General features: G+C 42.1%; 3 non-coding genes across 3 annotated transcripts; 1 reads left to right on the forward strand and 2 right to left on the reverse strand.

Annotated features, from left to right (window-relative positions):
* Positions 1-6,120: 6,120 nt before the first annotated feature.
* On the reverse strand, positions 6,121-6,193 carry trnar-ccu (transfer RNA arginine (anticodon CCU)). The gene has a single exon. It is a non-coding gene; the product is annotated as a tRNA-Arg (tRNA).
* Positions 6,194-8,572: 2,379 nt separating this feature from the next.
* trnar-acg (transfer RNA arginine (anticodon ACG)) lies at positions 8,573-8,645 on the reverse strand. The gene has a single exon. It is a non-coding gene; the product is annotated as a tRNA-Arg (tRNA).
* A 5,511-nt stretch (positions 8,646-14,156) lies between these two features.
* trnai-aau (transfer RNA isoleucine (anticodon AAU)) lies at positions 14,157-14,230 on the forward strand. The gene has a single exon. It is a non-coding gene; the product is annotated as a tRNA-Ile (tRNA).
* Positions 14,231-20,391: the final 6,161 nt, after the last annotated feature.

Genomic DNA, 20,391 nt, shown 5'->3' on the forward strand with positions numbered 1-20,391 from the left:
ACCATACCTGTAACTTCCTCAAATGGTGAAGGTCCACAAACATAAATGAAAAAAACCCTTGTTGTAGATGAGGTGCACAAAAAAGCAGCCCCTGATAGTGTATAACACATTTATACTATTGCAGAGACACATGTAACATATATATATATACTGTATATATATATGAAACAGAAATAGAAACAGAAACAGGAATCGCTTACTCACCTGGAGAATCTCTGTAGGAATATCTAGCATTTATCAATGGAAATAAAAGCTGCTTTAATACAGTGCATGTTCAAACTCAAACCCTCAGCTGCTTTTCTTGTTTGTTTTGGGACAAATTGCAACTGAGCATGGCATGAGCCGTTACGTACCCTTATCTGTTAGGGAATTTCAAGGGAGGAGTTAGGTCAGAATGGGTAGGCTGCAAAACAACAAGTAAAGATTTATTCCAAGATGAAACGTTGTGGCGATTTTCTTATCTTTTCAGCATGGACTAAACGTTTATGTGTTCCTTATATGCTATATATGTATATATTAGCACCAATGTCGTTCTTAAAAACTAACATGAAATTGTCAGGGACATTCAGCTATATACAAAGACGAGACAGACAAAGTAATAATTCTGTATTAACGTGGCCTACATATTGACGCAATGATCGAACTAACTGACATGTTCTGATTCAGATCCCCTGCAGTTCATGCCAATTAGAACAATAGCAATGCTGAGTCCTCCCCACCCTACTGAGCACAAATTCAGCTGCTCTCCAGTTCTGTTCTGCATGTTTTTTCATTGCAATTGAGCTCGGAGCTGGAGATGATCTCCATACAGTTCTGTGTTAACTAGCCCGCACTTGCGTGCTAATTTATGGGTTGTGGCAAATGCTTTTCTATAGTTCATATACATGACGGCAACCTGTTACCGAGGAACCTGAGAGGTTTAAAAGCCTTACGAGCCAGGCAGGACTCAGACCTACAATCTTCTGATCCAAAGTCAGGCGCGTTATTCATTACGCCACTGGCCCATAGAACATGCGCTTGGACTCCACCACAGAGAGCTCTACACTGCTACTAGTAGTACACTTCCCCATCTAAATTTTCACAGCAAGAAACTTGTGTTTCCTACTATTTTTATCAGGTTTAAAATATCATCTCCTTAAAACAGAAAAAGTGTTGTGTCGTGCTGAAATTCCGATTGATTTTGAATTCAAAGAAAAAAGGTTTTCTTCCAAAACACCATGAAATTGTCACATCTTGCAGACAATAGGTGTATTCCATGTTGAAAAGAGAAGAAAGAAAACCATGGAGCCTTTTACAGGTGTGAGGCTTCTTCAGGTGTGAGAAGACCTCACAGCTGAAACGCTGTGTTTCCGTTCTTCTCTTTTCAGCATGCAATAAACCTATTACTTGTTCCTTTGCAGCCGAGGCATGCTGACATAGCTACCCAGCTGAACATCTTGCAGACTCTACAGTACTTCTCTCCTGTAGAAGTAAAGCAGGGCTTGCTGGGTGAGCTTTTGCTCCGGTAAATTAGGTCACGTGTCATGTTAAATCACTTCTTCTAAACACAACATTTTCTGGTGCTAGCTTTCCCCATGAAAAGAGACATTTACCTTACAGTACATGACATATCGTTTTTATTCTACCAATAAGTATAGAAATTAAACAAAAGAAAAAATGGTGTCGCCAAAGAATGCACAGCTCCGTCGCCTTGGGGAGGTGTCAAGGGCATTGAGCTCCTTGGACATGAAAAGTGCCCGATAAATGCCATTTCTCATCATTTCTCTTGGCGTCAGTTCTGCTATTAAACGGGAAAGAGGCAACGGGCTCAGAGATTATGTTAAGTGCACACCGAGCGCAGATGTGTCCAAGTGTCTGTAAAAGTGCGGTGCTCCCTAGTGGCTTAAAGTGCCTGCCTAGTAAGCAGGCGATCCTGGGTCTGAATACCAGCGGTGCCTCTCTCCGTGTCTTGTTGTGCCAAATGTATCATTTCAGACAAACATGTACAGCTTTGTTCAGTTTAATGCAAGAATTCATTTCCTTTCTGGAATAACTTGTTTTTGAAGAAATCCATACATTTTGTGAAAGATGAAATCAATTTCTTGGTTGTCAGTGAAAAAATATTGCTGGCTACAAGAAGCGCAAACGATTGTTTTCTTTGACCATAAACCTGCAAATGTAGGGAGCACAAAAGTCCGTCAGACTCTGTGGTGCAATCGGTTAGTACATTTGGCTGTTAACTGAAAAGTTGGTGGTTCAAGCCCCTCCAGTATGCGTGTCTCAGTTTTTCCAATGTAAACATCATCACCATCGCTAAAGAAGATGGAGCAGAAGGCTCCACAGCCGAAACGTTGTGCTTCTTTTCTTCTCTTTTCAGCATGGAGTAAACCTTTGCTTTATCCTTTGCAGCCTAAGCATGCTGACGCAGCTACCTTTCTCTTAACGCGCCTCAATCATTATTCACCAAAACGATCAGCAGAATAAGTCGCCTTTGTGGTGATGTCACTCCTCTGCTTCACAAATGTCCTTAGTGACGGACCATTTCTTTCTGCCATTTTTCCGGAGCGGTTATTGATTGCTCCATCATTTCCCTCTTACTTTCCATCACTAGATTGAAAAAAAAAACAGAAACAGGCTGACAGGACGACAATCAAATTGCAAAAACTCATCAAAGCACTCGATAGAGTATTTGAATCCACAAGTAGCTACGAGCAACTTTGTCCTGGCTTGCATGAAAGTCGGAAAATGTCAAAAAGAAAAAGATGGTGGCTTTTTCATATTCGTTCTTTTATTTTTAGTTCGTTGCTGCTTCTGTCCATTGTCCTCCTGCCTGGCTCTTGACCTGTTTGAACGCACACAGTAGACTTTCATGCAGGGGATTTGTCCTGAGCCTCTGTGAAAGACCCACCCACCCCCATAAATAACTGCTCTAGAAACACATGAATGCAAAACTAAACCACAGCTTAAAGAGGAGCTTGTCATGACCGCCAGGCAGTTAAGACCAACTCTTAAGCGATCTAATCAGCACCAGCAGTGGGTGATTATTAACAAACGCCGCCGCACGAGTTAACCCACCTGCACACACTCCACCGTGCGGTACGCAGTGCTATTTTTACCATCTTTACCTGCTTCCCGCTGGTATTGAGTCTACTCCTTGAGAGCTCTACCTGGCGTTTTTTCCATTACCTCGTTTATTCTGGATATTGGACTCCCCTTCTGCCTTTTCGACTTTGGACCTCGCCTCTCACCTCGGACTGTTTGCCACCAGTGTTCTCCCTGGATTACGACTTACCTTACGCCTCTTGACCATGAAACAAAGCAAAGCAGAGCAAAACAAAACGAACAAACGAAAACCCTCACGTCCCGCACTTGCATATAACGCCGTTACGTGCCCAAGCGGTATTGTACGTCATCCTAGCACTGCACCCCGGGGCGTATGGTATATGGGAACGAGCACACGCCACGAATCGTCTCGAATCACTCCCTACAGCTGTAAGGCACCTTGAAGCGTGCACCCCCAACATTCTTCTTTGCGCATCTGTGAAAGGTAAACTCTTGAGCAAACTCTGAACCAGCTCTAAGGAAACTAATCCGATTAGACGTTACTTTGACTCATCCTTTAAGGGACCCTTGTTAATTGGAGAATCCAATGATTTCGAATGAATTCTGTATGCGTTAAAAGACAGCTATACACAGAAAACATGCAGGACACTTCTCATGATGTTTCCCGAGCCGAAACACAGTGCGTTTTTCCAAGCCATCTGACAAAGCCCTCCCACTGAAAACTGCAGCAGATCATGTAAAGACGTTCAACTTTGTAACTACTGCACGCACGCACAGGAAGCAGAATAAATTCCTCTTTTCAAACTTTCAAAGGTTTGCTTTGCGAACACTGCAGGACATCGCACAATCGCTTTTGAACGGGGACAAACGATTTCTTATGGGGCGCAGTAAGTACAGACGTTTAAAAAGCTCCACTCATGCCGACGATGCAGCATGAAGAAGCGCAACCTAACGTTTGCATTCCTAGCAAATTCCTTTTATTTTTTTATAAATAAAGACAGTCTTGTTTAACAAACAACACACACAACATTTTACATTGTCAATTCAGTTCAAATCAATGTATTTCTATATAGCGCCTTTCACAACAAGGGCTTCCCAAGGCACTTAACAATGCAAGTTGTTAAGAACCTTGTGTCTAATATGCCGCCTAGGTAACGTGCTGTCTCTTTGAGGCAAATGTTTAAATCCTCTGAGTTAAGTGCTGAAGTTATAGTAGTCCTATCAGTATTGTTGCCTCCGATCAACAGATCCTCAGTTTTCTCAGAGTTGAGTAACAAAAAGTTTTCACACATCCAAGTATTTCCTTCATTAATGCATTTAACTAAAGTGATAATAGAAGAGCTGTCGTTTGGTGTAAACAAAATGTTTATTTGAGTGCAATCAGCATATGAATGAAAGTTCATATTATTTTTTCGGATTATCCTACCTAGCAGCAGCATGTAGAGAGAGAGAGCAATATTGGTCCCAGCACTGATCTTCTGGTACCCCAAATTGAACTGGTGACATTGATGAAGCAGTACAATTATTAGATATTTGAACATAATGAAAACGATGAGTAAAATGTGAAGTAAACCACTGAAGGACGGTTCCAGATAAGCCAACCTCAAACTCAAGCCTGTGTAACAAAACAGAGAGGTCAACCGTGTCAAAGGCAGCTCTAAGATCTAGAAGCACAAGCACTGTTGCATTCCCCGCATCAGTAGCTAAGAGAATATCATTTACGACTCTTGTTAATGCAGTTTCAGAAACCAGACTGAAATTTCTCAAGTATATTATTTGAATCCAGATACGATTGACGTTGGGCAACAACTATTCTCCCAAGACTTTTAGATTGAAATGGGACCTTTGAGACAGGCCTGTAGTTGTTAAGAACTTGTGGATCCAAATTTGACTTCTTAAGGAGCGGTCTAACAACCGCTACCTTAAATTGATCAGGTACAACGCCTGACGCAAGCGATGCATTCATCATACTAATTATAGGTCCTGCCAGTCCTTCGAGGGAATCTTTGACTAGCTGAGTGGGGATGGGATCTAGCGAACAGGTGGTTGACTTTGTCTTACGTCTGTGTTTATGAGTCCACCATAAGAAGAAATCTGAACAGGAGTGGTGATCATGCGAGGTCACCATGGAGGAAACCACTGCTCTCCCCCCCAAAAAAACCACCACTGCCCCTCTCAAGTTTGCTAAAGACCACATGGATGTTCCACAGCAACTCCTGGAACAATGTTCTGTGGACAGACGTGACAAAAGTTGAACTTGTTGGTAAATGTGCACAGCGTTATGTTTGGAGATAACAAAACACTGCATACCAACTCCAAAACCTCATCCCACCTGGGAAGCATGGCGGAGGCTGTACGGCTTGCAATCATCGAGGGACCGATGAATTCCAAGATGTATCAGGAAAATCTACAGCAGAATGTCAGGGTGTCTGCCTGTGATCTAAAACTCGAAAGACGCTGGGTCATGCAGCATGACAAAAACAAAGGAGTACATCAACAACAGAGTGGCTGAAACAGAAGAAATTCCGTATTTTGGGATGGCCAAGTAAGAGTCCTGACCCCAATCCCATTGAAGTACTGTGGCGTGATCTGAAGCAGGCCGTTCAGCGCAAGACATCCCAAAAATATACATGACTGAAACAGTTTTTCATAGAGGAATAGGCCAAAATACCTCCTAACCGCTGCTCAGGTCTGACCAGCCGCTACAGAAAGTAGGGGTTGAGGTTTTTGTCATAAAGGAGGTTCCACTAGCTCCTTAATATAAGGGTTCACGTACTTTTTCCATCAATGACCTTGATTGTTTAAACCATTTGGTCAATAAAGAAACAGCAATGTCAAATGTTGGGCGTGTGTTGTTTGTTAAATCAGACTCTCTTTATTAATTATTATGACTTAGATAAAGATAAGATCACATGTTAGGAGCCATTCATGCAGAAATCCACATCATTCCGAAGGGCTGTTTACAAAAGTTTTTCTCCCAACTGTATGTGAGAGAAAAGCAGAGACGCTCACTGAGTAAGGTGGGGTTGCAGCTTTGCAAATCACAAGGACATTTGTACGCTCAAAATGGGACAGGAGCACCCCAGATGGGACTCGAACCCACAATTCCTGGCTTAGGAAGCCAGTGCCTTATCCATTAGGCCACTGGGGCACACTGGGGAAAGTTAGGCAGCAGAAGGTTTACTGTGACCTGAGAAGGACCGGCATCCAATCACGGTGGTACACACACACACACGCTCTCACTCATCTGAGCTACACAGCTACCAAGATGATCTCAGGTGCGCCGAGTTGGTACGGAACATATTGAACTGATCGACGGCGAATTGTCTCTCAGACAGGCTTTTCACCTCTGAGCTCCCTGACTGACAGTAATCAGCTAGGTAGTGAAACAGTCAGCTGCTTCTAAGCCTTAAACAGCTGCATCGCGGCGCTTCCACAGAGAGATGATTTGAAAGCCAAACATCGCCCATTGGGAACACCTTACTATCACTAGTTTAAGAGACTCTTAAGGTCTTGCAGAGGTGCCTGTCTAATAGCATGCGCTTTGCAAGCTATAGGTGTTTAGGCTGAGGCAGAATGCCTGTTAACAAAATGTTTTTCTAAAGGGGCCTCGCACTCTTTTCCAAGCAATGGTCACCATCCCCACCGAGTGTCACAATGTAGTCATGTCCTAGGACATCACCTGTTAGTCTCCATTTGTCTGCCACCAACACTTTAGGTTACGGGGTCACAACCGCACCCCGGAGACCAGAGGAGCCGTTGGCGTTCTGGCGGCGCAGATTGGGCTGAAGGTGGGGCGCTTGAATCTCGCTGTTGGAGGCCGTCTGAAACTGACCCAAGCCTTTCCCTTGAATTAAATGTAAATAAGAAATGAACCCCAGATGCACATGGAATCAATCACGTGTTTCCTTTGAGCCGTTTCAGAGACTGCTCCAGAGTTTACCTTGCACAGATGCGCAAAGATTAATGATGGGGGTGCACGCTTCCAGGCGTCTTACAACTGTAGGGACTGATTAGAGACAATTCGTAGCTTGTGCTCATTTCCCTCTATTCCCCGTGTTGCAGTGGTAGGATGACGTAAATTCCTGCTTCGACACGTAACGGGATTATAATCAAGTGCAGGAGCTGAGGGCTTTAGTTTTGTTTCGTTTTCCATGGCGTTCGTAAGCGCGCAAATCAAAGGCAATTCCTGCGTCTAACACGAATGTAAATGCTTTTGAAAGTGCAGTGTGGTGCAGCTTGTAAAATCCTTGTCCACATTTTTGGTTTGTTGATGTTTTTTCTGTCTGCCAAAGTTGCATTTTGACATCCGGACTGGGGGACTTTACCATTTGAACGTGAAGCCAGCCTTAAACCCTCTGAGGCGTGTCTGTCTGCCGGCACGAATCTTGGAAAGGTATTTTTTTTAACGAAGACCAACTTTAAAAAGGTTTCCGCAGCCACCTCGCAGTCCGTGTTTGATTATAGGAGGAATGCGGCGGCATTGAGCTCGCATTTGTCGTGCTCGAGTGGTTAAGGTGATGGGCTCGAAATGCGTTGGGGCTTCCCCGCGCAGGTTTGAAACCTGCCGACTCCGGCGTCTGCCGCACGTCGCCTTGTGCCTGCGCGGCAGAGGCGAAGTGCCGCTTCTCCTTTCCTGGTACTATAAAAACGCGAAATCGTTTGGACCCGCTGCCGTGAAAATCAATTCTTCAGATAACCACGCATTTTGCGTTCGCACCTCTGGTGCTCTACTTATGCCTTTGAAAACCTAATGAATAAAGCTGAAAGAACCGACACGATATGTAGGTGCTGGTAAAGCACGCAGTAAAGAACTGTTAACAGCAAGGGTTTCAGTGGGTTAACTGAGGAGAAGGCGTGATCGCTAATTGTTGACTTTTTATTTGGTGTTAGAAACACTCTTACTGTGCATGACGTGCAACAAATGTAGCCACAGAAATTGCATCACGCTTTCATGTATGCTATTGCAGACACCAACGTTGCCTAGATAGAAAACCGAGATAGCCGTGGGTTTGCTTGCTGGTCTGAAGGATCTCCCTTCGAATCTTTATCATTTGTCAATGAAAGTAAAAGGCGCTGCAATCTCATACGTTCAGAATCAAACCCGCAGCTGTTGTTCGACTTTATTTCTTGACTAATTACAACTGAGTGTCGCATGAGCAGTTACGTAAACTTGTCTGGTATATTTGAACACAAATGCCGTTCTTCAATTAAAACTAACAGTACATTGTCAGGGACATTCAGTTCTATACAAACAAGAGACAGACAAGAGAATATTTCTACCGTTCATGTGGACTACGTGTTGACTTACTGATCGGAATAATTGAAAGTTTCGGGCTCATAGCCGATGCAGTGCGTGCTAATTAGAACAGCAACGCTGAGCTCTCAGCACCGTACTGAGCCCAGGTGTTTTTCTAAAGCTGTCAGGTGCAGTTCATTTACATGAAGGAAATCTCTTACTGGGTACGATTACAATGCAGTAAGTAGCACAGACTACTTAGGGAGTAGCCCGATGCGTTTAAAAACGACCCGAGCCAGGCAGGAGTCGAACCTGCAATCTCCTGATCCGTAGTCAGACGCGTTATCCATTGCGCCACTGGCCCTGGTGTAACACTGCAGGACTGTAACCCAGTGAGATCAGCACTGCAACTAGTAAAATATTACCCCCGGTCCATTCTTTTCCAAAAGTGAGAAACACCTGTTTTCTACATCTTGTCTGTTTTAAAACCATATCTCTTTAAACCAAACCAAGAGTTTGTCTTTTGCACTGATATTCTGATTCATTTCGATTTCAAAGAAAAAAAAAACATTATCTTCCAAAGCATCATAAAATTGTCCATTCTTCCAGACTCTACTTCTCTCTTGTAGTAGTACAGCAGACCTTTCCAGGTGAGCAGATCACAGAGTCCGAAATATGCTTCCTCCATCAAGCAAAGTACCTGAACATGACTCTGTCTTCATAAAAGCGCCCCTGTAATAAAGAAATTAAATCCGAAATCAAGAGGGCAGTTGCCTACTAAAGTTCAAGAAGTCATCAATTTTAACCTAGCAACACATTAAAGGCTGCATCTATACAAGTACGATTCTAGAAATGCTCACCAGATTACGTTTTAAGAAGGAACTGCGCCTCAGGTTCCGCCGAGATCTTAACTTGGATGGCAGGATTCAGAGTCCAGAGTGTGGACTGATGGCGCACGGAGGGTCCACATACTGTGGATCCCTCAGTTTTCTTCCGCGTGTTTAAACCGCCAGCGTGTGACTCCCCTGTCCCCGTGACCTCATTGCTCTGCTCTCTCCTCTGTGCAGCCGAGCCCGATTCACGGTAAAGTGAAAAAAAAGATGCCCTCAACGTGGGATTTCCTCTGGATCGAGGATAGATGTCACCTTTTTATCGTTGAACAGGATGTATGTGATGTGGCGACTAGGTTCAATTTTGTATCCTCTTTAAAAGATTAAGGACTGGGGTGAGCGTGATTTACCACCCTTTCAGCTAAGAACCCGACATGAGCACCGTTTAAGCTGCATAGACTCGGTCGTTTAACTCTTCTCCATTAGCAGGGTTAAGGTTAAAGAAAAAAAACATTGCTGACTTCTTTTTTTTTGCCAGCCGCTAGCGCTGATTAGCAATGTTTGTATTTCATGTTTTGCAAATTCCATCAATTTTAAGAAAAACAAGTCGCGTTAAAGACAGGAAATGAATACTTGCATTTAATTAAGTCTAGCCGTAGGCGGTTATCCACTGGGATTCAGACCCAGGGCCTCCTGTTTACTAGACAGGCGCTTTAACCAACTAAGCCACAGCGCCCCGGGAGTGCTGTCCTTTTGCAGCCACTTGGACACACCACTCAGACACATCTGCATTCGGTGTGTGCTCCGCCTGCTCGCTGAGCAAGTTGCCACCTTTACATACAATAGCAACATCGACACCAAGAGAAAGGATGACAAATGGCTTTTATCTGGAACTTTTCATGTCCAAGGAGCTCAATGTGCTTTCTGTGTACAACAGGGCCACTGAACTCCACGCTGGCCACTGAACCACAGCAGTGGCTTGCTGGCTTGACATCTCCCAAGGAAAATGTTGAAATCGCGTGTGGAACAGGAAATTGACCCTCGAGTACGAGGGAAAAAAAAGAAAAAGATCATCTGGAGCATCAAAGGTGCATCATTTGGACACTTTGTGGGCTTGAAATACAAAGAAAATCATGTTCTATGGTACAAGATAAATACAAAACTTAAGCTTTTATTATAATTAGATTTGTTTATAAAGCATAAGCAATCATTTATTACATTAATATATGTAAAAATAACATTTTAGCATCATACGTTTAGTATATTTAGTCCCTAATGCTGAAAGAAATGATCATAGAACATGACTTCTAACCTTACCTGCGGTGTTTTTGATCCCTATTGCTCAATGCACAGTGAAAGCATTGCATACATGTGTCTGACAATGAGAAATGGGCCCCTGAGACAGTCATTTGCCTGTTTCACAAATGATCGTATTTTACTAGAGATTCTGTTTGGGATTCAGATGTGCATTCGGACAGCAATCCTTTTCAAGAAATGATACGTTCTGGATGAGGTCAAAGGTGCAGGAACACTGTATTTAGGATGTGTTTGCACTTATTCTGTGTCTCTAGCTTCAACACAGCGATATATGTATATGCTCACTGATTTTTTGGTACATGCCCAGGGCAATAATCATTATGAGGATTTATTTCCATATGTGCTAGAGGTAGTGTTGTGAAATTCTTCAACACACTGGATCGCAGGTTTAAACCTGCACTCTTACTCCTTAAATACCAACAAATGCAGATATGTAGCAATCATATTGTAGCTGACACTCATTTGCCTGTTTCACAAATGATCATATTTTACTAGAGATTCTGTTTGGGATACGGATGTGCATTCTGACAACAATCTCTTTCAAAAAATGATTTTACCTTATCGCAGCTTTGCCCCTCTTGCCTCTTTGGAAAATATCTCCATCTTGTGGTCGTTGTTGGTAATGTCTTCTTATGCCCTTTTTTATTTCAATTCTTTATTAGTTGATTCTAGAATCTCTACAATAGAGCTGAAAATATCAGTTTTGTAGCAGACAATATGACATTAGTTATAGTCCAATTAAGACTTTATTACCCTGTTTGTAACATAACAAATTAAAATTGATTAAAACTAAGTTTGGAACACCAGGGAACATAAAAAATGATTTTTAGGAAAACCATGAGGTTCTCTGTGTCCGATGCCTGCAAGGGGAGAAAGCTAGAATCCTTTGCTTTTTCAAAATTTGAAAATAAACATCATATAACAACAGCTTTCATTCCTAGGAGTGAAAAATAACAATTTTTGAAGACATATTAGTTTCTAAAACACTACAATAAAGTTAAAAACATCCGTTTTATATTACTTTTAGTATTTTTAGTGAAATTAGTCATTTATTGCACTATTTTTAATATAATCTCTAATTAAAAGTGAATAGAATTAAGTTTGGAGCAACAAGGAACACAAAAAAAAAAGATTTTAAGGAAAAAAATGATGTCTTCTGTGCCAGGTGCCTGCAAGGGGAGAAAGCTAGAATCCTACCCAGGCTCCTGGAGCTCTGTCCTGGCTAAAGGAGGGTGAATCCATCCCCTTCAAAGCTCCATGAAAAAATGATCATTTAAAATTTGAAAAAAAAAACATCATATAACAACAGTTTTCATTCATAGGAGTGAAAAACAACCATTTTTGAAGACATATTAGTTTCTAAAACACTACATTAAAGTTGAAAACATCCGTTTTATATTACATTACTTTTTGTGAAATTAGTCATTTATTGCACTATTTTTAATAAAATCTCTAATTAAAAGTGATTAAAATTAAGTTTGGAACAACAAGGAACACAAAAAAAAAGATTTTAAGGAAAAAAATATTGTCTTCTGTGCCAGGTGCCTGCAAGGGGAGAAAGCTAGAATCCTACCCAGGCTCCTGGAGCTCTGTCCTAGCTAAAGGAGGGTGAATCCATCCCATTCAAAGCTCCATGAAAAAATGATATTTTTAAATTTGAAAAAAAAAAAAACATTATAGAACAACATCTCTTGGTCCACAGAGTGCAAAAATCCAACTTTGAAGAAAATCCATTGACTGATCCCCGAATCCTGAAGTTTCTTCGCATGATATCGGGCTTGCAACCACTTTCTGGAAAATGATGAAAAATGCCAACAATGAAAAAAAAGTTATCAATTCTAGAGCCTAAGAGGAAACTAAGACAAATGTATATCTCCAAATAATTTTATGTGCTTCAGAAGAGCCCAGGAAAGTTTTTTGCATACATGAAACCACGCCCGTTTGCATGTAAGCAGACATGGTTGCACACACGACTGCATGAAAGCACGCGTGCATGCAAAATCATCCTGTTAAGCATTTGAAAAGCCGCACCACGGCGCACTTGAAATAGCTCTTACATTAGTGGTCGACACAGGAATCGCCTTTTTATTTACGCTCTTACCAACGCGATGGAAAGCAAAACAAAGCAAAGCAGAGCAAAACAAAACGAACAAACGCAAAACCCTCACGTCCCGCACTTGCATATAACGCCGTTACGTGCCCAAGCGGTATTGTACGTCATCCTAGCACTGCACCCCGGGGCGTACGGTATATGGGAATGAGCACACGCCACGAATCGTCTGAAATCACTCCCTACAGCTGTAAGGCGCCTTGAAGCGTGCACCCCCAACATTTTTCTTTGCGCATCTGTGAAAGGTAAACTCTTGAGCAAACTCTGAACCAGCTCTAAGGAAACTAATCCGATTAGACGTTACTTTGACTCATCCTTTAACAGTTTTCAGTCTCTGTCTTTAAACACCTTGCTCAGTCACATTCAAGCCACAAGTACTCTTCTCGGATGTTGCAAAAACAAATCCTAATGTCTTGAAAGCATTGCAGCATGTTTGTGTCCCACTTCCCGTGGCTGCAGGACGACTGACACGATCGGACAAACACAATCTGTGGCGTTTAGCGTGACATAGTCTTGCAGGCATCGTGCTGTCTTACTGCAATACTATACCACTTGAGGAAACAGTTCATCTGGCCATGAAACTCATTTGAACGTCTAGCTACAGCAACTAACAATAACATGATTTATTCAGGATGTGTGGAACCAGCACGTCCCGGAGACAGCTTCTGAAATCGTGAGCATTCTCTGGTGGTGTCCTGGAGGGCTCCCCCGGGCATGTGTTGGTGGTATAGTGGTGAGCATAGCTACCTTCCAAGCAATTGACCCGGGTTCGATTCCCGGCCAACGCAGTGGCAAGTGTTTTCAAATGCTGTCACAAGCCTTGGATTGTGACTAGCAAAGCAAAGCCTTTTGAAAGAGCTAAAGCACTGCAAAACGGAATTGAAGGAGAATCTTACAGGGGATTCTGAGCGGTGTCTAAATAAATAAATTCACAGCGTCCGCGGATGGCATTTTGCAGCTGGAAGTAGATGTCGACGCTTTTTGCACACAGCACCAAAAAAGCGTCTTTTTTGAAGGTACAGGCATTGAGCATTGGTGGTTCATTGTTAGAACTCTCGCCTGCCACGCAGGAGGCTTGGTTTCGATTCCTGGCCAATGCAGTGGCTTTTGCAGCGAACGGCTCCATCACTTGCATCCCAACTTTTGCAACTCGCAACTGAAAACCCACTGAAGCTAAGCAGGTGTGAGCCAGGTCAGTACCTGGATGAGGGTGAGCTACAGGGAAAAACAAAGCTTCCAGCTGGAAGTGGTGTTAATGGGGCCAGCGGGGAGGCGCTCACCCTGAGGTCTGTGCGGGTCCCAATCTCCCAATATAGTGACGGAGAAGCTGTGTTGTAAAAGGGCGCTGTCTTTTGGATGAGATGTAAAACCGAGGTCATAGTGCTCTGTGGTCATTAAAAATGACCACCAAAACCTTTGACAAAAGCTCTTGGTAATTGATGGTCTTCAATAATGTTTCTCCTTTAGGTACATTTAAAATCAGCTGAATAATGCTGTGAAACCATGAAACTGCATGAGAAAGCCCGTACACTGAATTACACGGCTTTCTATTCAAAGGAGGACAAAAGAAATTCCCTGAGTTCGATTTTTTGCAGCACAGAGAGGGGCACTGTCACGAGGCCGGTTAGCTCAGTTGGTTAGAGCGTGGTGCTAATAACGCCAAGGTCGCGGGTTCGAGCCCCGTACGGGCCATGTCCTTTTCTCCTCTCTTACCAAAGCTGTTAGGTTCCTTTCCGTGGTGAGATGGGTTGTCCTGCAACGCTGCCACACAGTGCCGACAGACAAGAGTGTTGCGGGAGAAGAGAACAGTGTTTGAAGATTTAAGAGTGTCTTAGGTGGAGCCAAAATCAAGTGTCACAAATGCAAGTGGGAAGATTTCCAATGTTTAATATGGTCAAAATAAGCGGAACTTACCAGCTGGTCCGGCACAGTCTGCCATGCTTTTGTCATATACTGTAAAGTGGTGTCGAACTGGGTGTCGAACTGGAGCCTCACCATTTGCATATGTGAGGCTCCAGTTATACATCGATTGTCACATTAAATGACAAAAATGAAGAGAGTTAAAGCAGCTGGAGAGGTTTTCTTACAACTTTTGAGCTGACACAGTTTTGGAAAATGTTTCCTTCACGCTGCACTGTACAACATAGGCAGCCAAGAGTCTCCAAAACAAAACAGAATGGACAGATAGGAGAAAATTCCCACTCGTCCTGAAGTTCCCAAAATCCAGCACTGAGCGTAAACAAAGTGTCTAAGTAGCGTGGGAATGTTAAACCTAACCCTAGCTGGAGTTTGAGCAATCCAGCACTGAGAGTAAAAAGATGAGTCAAAGTAACGTCTAATCAGATTAGTTTCCTTAGAGCTGGTTCAGAGTTTGCTCAAGAGTTTACCTTTCACAGATGCGCAAAGAAGAATGTTGGGGGTGCACGCTTCAAGGCGCCTTACAGCTGTAGGGAGTGATTCGAGACGATTCGTGGCGTGTGCTCGTTCCCATATACCTTACGCCCCGGGGTGCAGTGCTAGGATGACGTACAATACCGCTTGGGCACGTAACGGCGTTATATGCAAGTGCAGGACGTGAGGGTTTTCGTTTGTTCGTTTTGTTTTGCTCTGCTTTGCTTTGTTTTGCTTTCCATCGCGTTGGTAAGAGCGTAAATAAAAAGGCGATTCCTGCGTCTACCACTAATGTAAGAGCTATTTCAAGTGCGGCGTGGTGCGGCTTTTCAAATGCTCAACAGGATGACTTCGCATGCACGTGTGCTTTCATGCAGTCGTGTGTGCAACCATGTCTGCTTATGTGCAAACGGGCGTGGTTTCATGTATGCAAAAAACTTTCCTGGGCTCTTCTGAAGCACATAAAATTATTTGGAGATATACATTTGTCTTGTTTTCCTCTTAGGCTCTAGAATTGATAACTTTTTTTTAGGATTCTAGCTTTCTCCCCTTGCAGGCATCGGGCACAGAGGACCTCATGGTTTTCCTAAAAATCTTTTTTTTTGTGTTCCTTGTTGTTCCAAACTTAATTTTAATCACTTTTAATTAGATATTTTATTAAAAATAGTGCAAAAAATGACTAATTTCACTAAAAATAATGTAATATAAAACTGATGTTTTTAACTTTATTGTAGTGTTTTAGAAACTACTATGTCTTCAAAAATGGTTATTTTTCACTCCTAGGAATGAAAGCTGTTGTTATATGATGTTTATTTTCAAATTTTGAAAAAATCTAAGGATTCTAGCTTTCTCCCCTTGCAGGCATTGGACACAGAGAACTTCATGGTTTTCCTAAAAATCATTTGTTATGTTCCCTGGTGTTCCAAACTTAGTTTTAATCAATTTTAATTTGTTATTATGTTAAAAACAGGGTAATAAGTTTCTAATTGGACTATAAATAATGTCATATTGTCTGCTATAAAACTGATGTTTTCATCTCCATTGTAGAGATTCTAGAATCAACTAATAGAGAATTAAAATAAAAAAGGGCATAAGAAGACATTACCAACAACGACCACAAGATGGAGATGTTGTCTAGACATTACCAATAACGACCACAAGATGGAGATATTGTCCAAAGAGGCAAGAAGGGCAAAGCCGCGATAAGGAGATTGCTGTCAGAATGCACATCCGGATCCCAAACAGAATCTCTAGTAAAATATGATCATTTGTGAAACAGGCAAATGAGTGTCAGCTACAATATGATTGCTACATATCTGCATTTGTTGGTTTTTAAGGAGTAAGAGTGCAGGCGGTTTAAACCTGCGATCCAGTGTGTTGAAGTATTTCACAACACTACCCCTAGCACATCAGGAAATAAATCCTCATAATGATTATTGCCCTGGGCATGTACCAAAAAATCAGTGAGCATATACATATATCGCTGTGTTGAAGCTAGAGACACAGAATAAGTGCAAACACATCCTAAATACAGTGTTCCTGCACCTTGACCTCATCCAGAATGTATCGTTTTTTGAAAGCGATTGCTGTCAGAATGCACAACTGAATCCCAAACAGAATCTCTAGTCAAATATGATCATTTGTGAAACAGGCAAATGAGTCTCTCAGGTGCCCATTGCTCATTTTCAGACACATTTATGCAATACTTTCACCATGCGTTGAGCAATAGGGATTAAAGGTTTAAAAGTGATTCTGAGGTGCAACACATCAGCGAAACAGCTAGGCATCTGAAATGCGGGGTTTGAGAGCCCTTCAGGGAACACCGTACCCTAAAGGTACCAGAAGTCCACTAGTATAAGCATTAAGTCACTGTCAGCCCTGTTGCAATGTGATTGCTACATATCTTCATTTCTTTGGTTTTTAAGGAGTAAGAGTGCAGGGGGTCTAAATCTGCGATCCAGTGTGTTGAAGTATTTCACAACACTACCTGTAGCCCGTCTGGAAATAAATCCTCATTCTGATTATTGACCTGGGCATGTACCAATAAATCACTGAGTATATATATATATCACTGTGTTGAAGCTAGAGACCTGTATGTAATAATATGATGCTAAAATGTTATTTTCACATGTAAGAAAACCGGCTCAGGGACGCCAAATATGTAATGTTGCCATAGCAAAATTAAATGTATTGGCTCTCTGAAGGCACCAGTTCTGTAGGGTTTGGGCATTTACTGAGACAATTATTAATTGTAGCAGTAAATCACAAAGTTGATTCTTTTGATGGCTTTAGAATCCAACCATGTGACATAACTCAAACAACGCGCACACACAGGTACTAATACACGAGGATACATTTATTAATACATAAAATATGCATGTAAACCTAACAGATCTTATCGAGAGGGTTATCAGAATACAAAAGATATATATTCAGTCAGTTACGAAGTGTTACACATATCAAGAGGACATACGTTCAGTATATCATTCATTAAGACCGTTTCGTTAATGAACTTGGTTATAACTTCTACATTAGATACTCAAACAAGTACATAACTCTTAGGAATTAAATTGATATCAACTGGTTGGGATAACAATTGAATTCTCGAGCTGTAATGCATTGAAGTTGAATACTCATCCAATCTTTGGGGATTCAGATCTTCCTGCGGGCACAAAGAAACAGTTGCAGGCTGTTGCTGTCCAATCCGCGCTCTCTGGCTCCGTGCCAGGCTGTGCTGTGCGGCTTGCGACGCTGCGCTGCTGATGCTCACTGTGGGCTTTAACTAGCAAAGTTTGTGCACAGGAGAAAAGATGACTGTGGGTCCCAGCAAGTCAGGAAGAGGACCGGTTCGTTTCTGATGAAGAGCTAGTTCTGAATAGTGATTCAGCTGTCCACAGTTCCGACCTGTTCACGAGGCCTGCTGCTGGTGCTAACCTCGGGTGGATCCTCTGGTTATTCTCTGGCAACCTCCGCTCTAGACTCTTAGAACAAAGGAAAGTTCTGGCACTCGGACACACTGGCCGTTCCATGGTTGTCCGGGCTGAGTCTCAGGATGGTCAGGAGGCGCGCTGCGAGAATGTCCTGCCCTTGGGAGCCTTCTGCTCCTGGGCCACCCTGCCCTGGAATTCTCCTTTGAATTCCCTTTAGAATTGTCCACAGAATCCTCTGAATCCTCCCTTCTGAATCTTACTGAATCTCACAGGCTCTCTGTGTTGCCTGTTTTTACCTGGAGGAACTTCAGCTCATTGATTGGCTGAAAGTTCCATGGGCATCAGAGTCCCACGTGGGTTACTCGGCCCTACCAGTCCCTGATTGATTGATCAAGGTGAGATATGAGTCACTTAGTCCTGACACTTAGTAATGCAGTCCAGATGTCCAACTGGCACTCCCTAGACAGATAGGCGCCAATGGATGACCATTGATCATGATAGCCAGGCTTAGCTAAGTGCATCCCCCTTTGGGATCTGTCCTAGGACCTTAAATCACCCTGCATGAATAGTCTCTCTATGGCTGCACCACAGAGATGAACAGAGAAATGGGGCCTCATTTGGGAAGGCTCAGAACACTTAATTCTGCCTTATTAATAAGCCTCGCCGCTACACACATATATTAATATAATAAATGATTGCTTATGCTTTATAAACAAATCTAATTAAAATAAAAGCTTAAGTTTTGTATTTATCTTGTACCATAGAACATGATTTTCTTTGTATTTCAATCCCACAAAGTGTCCAAATGACGCACTACATGATATAAGGAAGATTATCACATGCATATCGGTATTATCTTTCTTACGAAAATGCATTCCTTTCATTACCTTTTACTTTTTAAAATGAACTCAAATTGTGTATAATGTAATAATTTAAGTAGAATAGATTCTAATAATATAATGATCCAGTGTGTTGCACTACTTCACTGCTTCACTGCTCTATGCCGTCTGGAAATAAATCCTCAGACTGCTTACTGCCCTGGGCATGTACCAATGAATTACAGGAGCACATCTATTTCTCACTGCGTTGAAGCAGGAGACACACAGTCTCTGCAAACACATCCTAAATACAGTGTTCCAGCACCTTTGACCTCATCCAGAACGTATCATTTCTTGAAAGGGATTGCTGTCCGAATGCACATCTGAATCCCAAACAGAATCTCTAGTAAAATACGATCATTTGTGAAACAGGCAAATGACTGTCTCAGGGGCCCATTCCTCATTGTCAGACATATGTATGCAATGCTTTCACCGTGCATTGAGCAATAGGGATTAAAAACACAGCAGGTAAGGTTAGATGTCATGTTCTATGATCATTTCTTTCAGCATTAGGGACTAAATATACTAAACGTATGATACTAAAATGTTATTTTCACATATATTAATGTAATAAATGATTGCTTATGCTTTATAAATAAATCTAATTAAAATAAAAGCTTAAGTTTTGTATTTATCTTGTCCCATAGAACATGATTTTCTTTGTATTTCAAGCCCACAAAGTGTCCTTTGATCTCTATTCTGTGGTAATCCACGATGACCCCGTTCTTCAGGTGATTCATCATGTCCTCCCTCGCCTGTTGAGAGGCCACCTGATCTCTTCTGCCGTGGCGTGCTTCATACACGCCCTCTTGAAGTGAGCAGGAAGCTGATCAAAAGTATTCAGGCACATCTTGCACACCAGGGGAATAAGACTGATTTCTTAAATTATCCTTAAAATTCTCTCTCATAGTTTGAGCATAATTATTTTATTGCATTTATATAAGAATTGCTCATTGCTCCTAAATAAATAATGGTCTCAGTCACAGACTTTCCAATAGAAGCCATTGTGGAGTTCAGCAACTGCAGGTCCTAGAAGTGGGGAAGGAATTTTAGAAGAGAAATTGAATTACAATACAGAAGGAATGGCTGAGGGTTCACTGAAATGTATAAATATACAAATTCCAAAGACTGAGTCCATATAAAAACAACTACTTTTCATTTTCAGTATAAGAAAAAAAAAACTATCTTCCAAAGCATCATAAAATTGTCCCTTCTTCCAGACCCTACTTCTCTCTTGTAGTAGTACAGCAGACCTTTCCAGGTGAGCAGATCACAGAGTCCGAAATGAGCTTCCTCCATCAAGCAAAGTACCTGAACATGACTCTGTCTTCATAAAAGCGCCCCTGTAATAAAGAAATTAAATCCAAAATCAAGAGGGCAGTTGCCTACTGAAATACAAGAAGTCATCAATTTTAACCTAGCAACACATTAAAGGCTGCATCTATACAAGTGCGATTCTAGAAATGCTCACCAGATTACGTTTTAAGAAGGAACTGCGCCTCAGGTTCCGCCGAGATCTTAACTCGGATGGCAGGATTCAGAGTCCGGAGTGTGGACTGATGGTGAACGGAGGGTCCACATACTGTGGATCCCTCAGTGATCTTCCGCGTATTCAAACCGCCAGCGTGTGACTCCCCTGTCCCTGTGACCTCAT

Source organism: Lepisosteus oculatus, unplaced genomic scaffold (genome assembly GCF_040954835.1).
Source record: "Lepisosteus oculatus isolate fLepOcu1 unplaced genomic scaffold, fLepOcu1.hap2 HAP2_SCAFFOLD_63, whole genome shotgun sequence".
NCBI classification, from domain to species: Eukaryota; Metazoa; Chordata; class Actinopteri; order Semionotiformes; family Lepisosteidae; genus Lepisosteus; species Lepisosteus oculatus.